Source organism: Pinus tabuliformis, chromosome 1_2 (genome assembly GCF_031772625.1).
Source record: "Pinus tabuliformis cultivar Carrire ecotype Pingquan chromosome 1_2, CPIR1, whole genome shotgun sequence".
NCBI lineage: Eukaryota > Viridiplantae > Streptophyta > Pinopsida > Pinales > Pinaceae > Pinus > Pinus tabuliformis.
In genome coordinates this window covers 919,947,636-919,955,586 of record NC_142298.1, presented here as the reverse complement: position 1 = coordinate 919,955,586, position 7,951 = coordinate 919,947,636, and the positions used below count along the sequence as shown (strand labels likewise).

The 7,951-nt window shown below is 42.2% G+C and overlaps 1 pseudogene; it reads right to left on the bottom strand.

The window, feature by feature from the left end:
• Positions 1-297: 297 nt before the first annotated feature.
• Positions 298-899, bottom strand: LOC149208943 (Golgi apparatus membrane protein-like protein ECHIDNA pseudogene; annotated as a pseudogene).
• Between the last annotated feature and the right edge of the window lie 7,052 nt (positions 900-7,951).

The following is a 7,951-nucleotide window of genomic DNA, read 5'->3' as shown; positions in this document are numbered from 1 at the left end:
GTTTGACAAATAAATTCCCACTGAGAGCTGAGAAGGTAGACTTTATAAAAATAGAACAAGAAGTTCAATTGCTGAGCATGAAGTGTATGATGCAGTGATATTGAAGACAGTGTAATACACCAATGTAATACACCAGAACAGTGCAAAAGAATACAGCCACAATTACGATTTCCCAGGAAGACTATAGGACACTTCAATATCAAAGAATCCAGAATGCTGCACTGAAGAGATAAAAAAACTCGCAAATCATTATGATAAACATTTGGATTTGCTTTACAGAAAAAAAATCCTCTTCACTGATCTGTTATGTAAATATCAAACAACACTGAAAGCCGACTGAATTGTTGATGAAACATGCGAAGCAATAGTCCGAGATGCAAAATTTTGAACCTGTTTCTTTGCATCTTTTCGGCATTTTGGTAAATCCAACAATGTTTGCAATGCTTAAAGCCAAACAAACTCCAACCACTAGAAGATAATCAATGTTGAGCTTGATTAAGGCTACAATCCCCAATGCCACCCACACAACAGCTGTGAGATAAAGCGTCCACCAAAAGAGCCATGAATCCTTTTTGTTAATCCGGGATAATGACTCCTGATCTAGGGCTTCAAACTTCCAGACGTTGTCCCCTTGCTCACTGATCTCATTCCACCATCTTAGGCCAACTAATATCCTTCCACTAACATTCTTGACCACCCAAAAATCAAGAGCAGCCAGAAAGACCGTGACCACAAAAATGATCACAAAGGAATTCACAAACAAGGAAAACAAGACATAGAAAGCAATTGCAGCTCCTTTGAATAGTACGTGAAAGAGACACGTCAATGGATTTGCATAATTCTCCCCCTCTGCCATCGGAATGCGCTGAAGGTAATCAGAAACTCAGATGGGCTCCGTTCCATATCTCACTAGCGAAAAGAATAAACCAGGCAATGTCAAGAGCAAGTGCAGAGGCCAGCAGTACTGCATAAGTCCGACCCAGACTCTGACTGCTACTCAGAAATAATCACCTTAATGTTCACTGCAAGCGAGTGTTCCATTTTGGAGAGATCCTACGAGCTCCCAGATGGGCAAGTAATCACAATTGGAGAAGAAAGATTCAGGTGTCCCGAGGTGCTATTCAACCCAAGCATCATTGGGATGGAAGCTCCCGGCATTCATGAATCCATTTACAGCTCTATTAGAAATTGTGACGTTGACATCAGAAGGGATTTGTATGGAAACGTAGTCCTGAGCGGAGGCACAACCATGTTCCCTGGCTTTGCCGACCGTCTTGCCAAGGAACTCACCGCTCTACGTCCAACTCAGCTGTTAAGATCAAAGTGGTTGCCCCTCCAGAGAGAAAGTACAGTGTATGGAGCGTTGCTACCAGGTGAGGGATAGCAAAACGCGGCGTATGGGAACGCAACAGTCCAGTAAGACAATCCAATCTTCAACGCTTTTCGAAGTAATTGGAGAGGTCGGTTGCAAATTCGTTGGGACAAGCTGCAAATGGTTCAATGGAGCAGAGCAGTGGCAATAATTAATGTCAGCAAATTGGTAGAGCTCGCAGGTCTCATAAATAGAATATGGAAGACAGACGTCTCAGAACGGCTTGGACAGAGGGATTTTAACGTACAGCACTGGAAAAGAATATGGCAGAGGGCCAGGACTGCTCACATCAGAAGAATGGCAGCGCTGATAGAGGTAACAACTTCTATTTTAAGAAATGCTCAGACACAGGATTATGGGCAGAGGTGCAGGACTGACATGCACATAACAGGCCACAGAAAAACAAGCGGCTCCGATACCATGTTAAACACACATGGATAGCAAACAATGTGAAAGATAAATCATTCAGTACATTTTTTATTAACAATGGATATACATTTATAGTACAAATATGTGACTCTTGGGTTTCAGATCCCAAGGTCTCTTGGACTGCTTAGTCTTTTCGGCTTCCACACTAACCCTTTAGGATTAGGTGTCCAACAGAGTTAAAAGGTTGTTGATCATGTTGACCTTGGACATATGGATATTGCCCCTGTTGTCCCTGAACATATGGGTTTTGAACCTGCTTCCCCTAAACAAGAGGATTTTAGACCTGTTGTCCTTGGAAATAAGGATTCTGGACTTGTTGTCCTTGAACATAGGGATTTTGGGCATGTTGCTACAGGACTTGACCCTGGCCTTGTCCTTGCAAGGGTTGACCCTATTGATATGTATATAAGAGTTGTTGTTGCTCGGGTTGGCTCTGCTGCTGCAAGGATTGACCTTGCGATTGCAAAGGTTATCCCTGCAGCTGCAGAGGTTGGCCCTGTGAAGACATAGGTTGGGAGGTTTGCAGAGCATACTGCATTTGTTTCTGCATGGTTTGCTACAACTGTTGCAAGGGTTGCCCCTATGGTTGTTATAGTTGTCCTTGATATGGTATCATTTGCCCTTGTTGTTGCGCGTACAGCCCCTGCTACAACAAAGGTTTCCCTTGTTGCTGCAGAGGTTGTCCTTGCTACGATATCATCTGCCCCTGTTGTTGCGCAGACGGCCCTTGCTGCAACAAAGGTTGCCCTTGTTGTTGCAGAGGTTGTCCTTACTACTGCAGAGGTACTTGAACAGTTCCCGAAAAATTTCCGAACTGTATCTGGCCATAGCCACCCTGAAAAGTGGATGGACCAGGCTGAACATATTGTCCAGACTGAAGGACGTAAGGCGGTTAACCATTCCTTGAGAACCATATGGAACATAAGGAGCTTGGTACTGAACCTGAGCCTTATAAGGCTGTTGATACTGGAAATTGCTTAACCCATATGGAACAACGGGATTTTGGACCTGTTGGTACTGGACATTGCTCGATCCAACAGGACCAACAGGGTTTTGGATAACACCAGAAGAAGGTTGGTTCATCCCAACCATGTGAGCCCGTGAGCTACTCACATTGGTTATGCCTGACATCATAGGAACACTTAGATTTTTCCCTCCAAGTAGTGGCACAACTTGTCCACTTACTGGAGGGGTCGAAGAACTCAGAGCAACATGCCTCGAGACCATCGGCTGCACAGAATAGGGACTGGGACGGACAAGACAAGAGGATTCAGAATGATGGGTTGCATCGGGACTAAGGTAACAGACTGTTAGGAGGCCGAGTTCAGAATGAATGGACCTGTAGTAGGTATGGCGCCAGATGCCCAAACAGGGTTGTGATAAAGTGATGAGGCACTAGATGTACCTGAGACAAATTGTGCTAAAGTCACATAATTAGGTGGCAAATCCAGATACACACTTATGGGAATGCTCCCCGTATAGGGGAAACCTTCACGAAGAAATTGATGTTCTTCCTCTTCGACAGTGTTTGGAGTAGAAACTTCTAATTGATCTAGAGAGGTAACTGGAGCTTCGCCTTCAGGTTCCATAACTGGGAAGAAACGACAACGAACGACCGAAGAAGTATGAGGGGATAATTCCAAAGGAACACCCGACTGATCATACGGACTATACAGATGCTATAGTGATATCACAACAGGGTTGAACAAAGGATTCAGAGGATATATAACCAGTCCAACTTGATCGTCAGTAGTCTGTGAACTCTCAGTAGTCTGGATGGGATTGTCTAGAGATTCTGGGCCAATATCAGTAGGTGACCCAGTATCTAAAGTAGGTGGAGGATGAGATTATAAAGCTTGAATGCTCAAAATGATTCCGAGTTCAACACCTTGGTCCTCGAGTGACTTTGGTAATTCAGGAAAAGGCTCCTCAAACAATCTTTCAGACGGAAGAGAGGAAGAGGAACTAGGTGAACCAGATGGTTCAACCACGATGACCTTGTCTTAGTTAATAGGAAAAGACAGATAAATTTCAAGGATTTACAATGTACTTTAGGGAAAAAATCACGATTTGGTCTAGAAAAGACTTAATAGGATGTTATAAGATCGTGGGCAAAAATTGTTAAAGACAAATAAATAAACTGGTGCTCTTTCATGTTTTAAGAGTCGAGAAAGAAGAAAAGATGACTCTATCACTTTCGATTGGAAATGAGCTCGAAAGGACAAGTGCTCGAATGATATTTTAAGTTTAATGAGTAAAAAATATCAAATGACTACTCCAGATGATCTAGGGAAAAAGGATTACCAGGCAACCGTGAACTGCAGAATACCTCCCGGTGAACTGAGAAGTACGGGCAGGCAATCTCCCCGAATGTTGTGTTTGGCGTATCACGTTTGCAAGGCGACAGACTGGGCTTCTTATGGATAAAGGATTGTAACCTAGAGGGGTCTCCCTTTATATACTCAACGGTACGAGGAGCATAAGTTCATACTAGCGTTGTCTAGTGTTGAAGCTAACGATAACTGTTAGGTTTAAAGATGTCGGAACACGTCTCTAGCCTATACCTTCTATATGTGATTGTTAGGTTTCAAATGTGCCTTAGGTTAATTGAGTTCATTTTAAATTTTATCTTGAATTGTGTCTTAGCTTTCAAGCCTTAGCAATGTGACTCGAAAAGTCCTAAATGCAACTAAATGAGACAACACCCTTTCAATTCGATGAATTGTCTACACTAGAGAGGGTAGAAAACACAATCAAATGCAAACAATCAAGCAATTGAAAGCGAAATATTTTTCACTACTTCAGTTTTCGAGAAAATAAACTAATGAAAAATACGTTCCAATTCCTAATTTCCTAACAAGTACACTCCAACAATCCTTTCAAAAGTAAAGAGAATTCTTTTTCTTTTCAAATGAAAATGCAATCCAAGTCTTCAATGATGCTAACTACCGTAACATATTGATACAACAAACTAGAATCTTATACTTTTCATGAAATGACAAAATGAATTTCTCATAAAACACTTCAATGAAAAAGTTTTGAGACAATCGATTCTCAAGTAAATGAAAAACGCGAAAAGAGAACCTCTTTCAAACTAATGACACAACAATTTTACCAAAAACAAGACAAGCAATGTGATCTACGCCAGAAAAGAGACGTTTAGACAAGCAAACAAAACTTTTCAAACTTGTGTAATGGAGATCAAAGCCATAGCAGGACCATAAATGAAATGCAAGGAGTAAATGCACCAATAACTTAACTCACTGAGTTCACAATCAGCTGAATGGATGACAACCTAGACACCCTAGGGCCACAAGCCATCCAATGACCCACGAAATCAAACGAAAAGATGGAAAATCAACAAGAAAATAAACCAAATGAAAAGCAGCTTTCTAGTCAGGGAGAAGACGGTCTAAACAACTTATAAGGCAGAAATCAAGAGAGGAAGACACACTGACCAAGATCTGGGGTGAACCATAATCTTCACTTATAAGAATCGACGCGACTACCTAATTGACAACAAGCACCAGAAGGGGGTCGACACGACTATTTCTCAGCATATCGCGTTTATCAGCACGATTGTCAGCGAAATAAGTGCGCTGAGCGAGGATGCAAAGGATTTTTTTTTTTTTTTCAAGAGCTGAGACCAAACTTGCTACCGTGAATTTCAGACCCAGAGTAGTAAGCAAAGGAAAGTAGACAGAACTAAAGGGAAATGGCAAAACTAGAAAAGTTCACACAAAACCATGAAATTCCAAGCAAACAAACATAAGGATTGGCTCCCCAGTATGGTCGCCAATTTGTGGTGAAGTAAAATTCTAAGTGCGGACATAAACAATTCCTCTAGCCCGATAACGGGTCTAGCCACAAACAAGTGTTGTTGGGAAAAGTATCCAATACGGAATGACCCTATCCCACTCTAAGGGTGATAGTTCCTTAGCAACAATCAAAGCAAAGCTATCTGAGATTACTTCTTTATGAGATGTAAAAGAGGAGAGAAAGAGATCCACTAACCGATGTCTTTCGCTAATGATTGATCCAATCTTCTCTCCTTGCTGCTTACTCCCAGCTCCTTGCTCTTTCACTGGCCCAGCTACACCAAGATCCTGCAAAATGGAAAGAGAGGGAAACTACAAGAAGCATACATTCATAATTGATTCAAGGATTAGAATAAATCAAATACACAAGTATAACAATACATCATTGAGACACATGCATATAGAAGAACCTCAAATGCTTTATTAATGGAAGAAGTAAGGTTCAGGAAGTGATACAACCATAAGAGGCCCAGCATCACCTTCCCAGCAGAAAGAAATCTCCTCTTCACCTCCTTCAAATAAAATCACCCAATAGTTCTAAACTCAAACCAACAACAATTCTTTACATTCACAAGATTCCAGCCTCCCTAGACCTCATGAGAGAGATCTATATATAGGAGTTTTGGAGAAAGGATGAGTCAGCTTGAGACTGGCCTGAAGCTGACTAGTGTCCTCTCTCACTTCAGTTATTCTTCAGTTCTTGAGTCCACTTGGAGGTTCTTGCTTCCACTTGGAGATCTAGAACCTCTTACTCATCACCAGTCGAATTCCCTGATCCAAGTGTCATTTTGGAAGCTTCCTGGGCATTGACACCTTGAGGAATGACTGTGCCACATGTCCAAACTCGCCCAGCGCAGGTAGACTTCTTTGCAGTTGACATTCAACGCAGGTAGACAGTGGAGCAGTTGACATTCAGCGCAGATGCTCAGTGGAGCAGTTGACATGATCCAGAATTGCCTTGTTTTTTAGTGTTTTCAGGTGGAGAACTTTTATTCAGTGCTGTGGTTTGCTGACCTTGTTCTTCTAGGGGTAGGAACAACATGTTTAGGGACTTTGGATCCCTTAGATTATGGACATTTCATGCTTCATGCTGTAAGGCACAAAAATGTCTATAACAGTTGCCCCCTAAAGTATGAGGTCGTTTATCGGGTGAAATGCTTTATCAGGAGGATCCGAAGTTCATTCAATCGCTGAGAGGTGACCTGTAATAAGATACAATACAATACATTATTTTTCATACTGTTTTCATGATCTCGCTGAGGCGGGCATTCCCATGCTCAGCTTTATAAATTCATTTTGGTACATAGAACAGACGATCGTCTGATGGTAGACTGATAATTTTGGTGAAAATTATCATCCTTTGAGTAGGATGATCATCTGCTGCAATGATGTACATGTCAAATGTCTTTATATTTCCTGAATATATATCGCAGCCCGGATGGATGAAACTAGATCCGGGGTCTTCAAACTCGTCCGATCTTCACTCTAAGTACAAGTCGATCCATGTGAGAATTGCGCTGAAGTCGAACATGGAAAGACATCGCTTGATTACCGGTCAATGATGTAAACTGTTAACAAGCGCGAGAGGAATCACTGATAATGATGATGACCCTCAAGGTACGGCAGTACAATCTACGTGGTGTGAATAAATGACTTGGCGTCGAACACCACGCAAAATCTTTTGGTCGAAGGTCATTGATGTATACCTGTCGCCGGAAGTGAGAAACTTGCCATTGAGGCATGCAAGCTTCAAAGTACTGAGGGGGGTGTTCCTAGATCAACTTCTTGGATAATGAGCTGAAGTCGACAAGAAGCGATCCGTCAAAGGAGGGCCTTAATGAATCCCACATCAGTGACATGGAACGGAGCTAATGATTGTGATGAAGTTGAAAACGATCTGTGAAATATGATTCAGGGTGGCGGTCATGAAAGGATGAAAGATGATGTATGGTAGTGGATGGGACACGGTTGACTCTTTCTGAATGACATCTCTTGAACATATAACGACACTGATGCGATGGATCGGTAGCATTACCCCAAATGTGGATGGTTTGGCGAGACCATGGTGATGAGACCGGTGAATGAAACAACCCAACCCGATGTGGTACGGAGGAAAAGTGTCATGTTCAAGAGCGACTTGCTACCATTAAAGCTTTGAGGTTCTCCCAATTTTTCCCCAGTCATTTCTGACCAGTACCTCTTTATTTTTGTCAAGCTTGAGGAGGATAACATATGCTTGTTCTATAACCTGCCCTTCGGGCAAGCCCATCGCTATGTTTTAACGAGCCTAGCGATAGGGAAACTCGTTCTCGTCTAAAGACAAGTTTGTCGT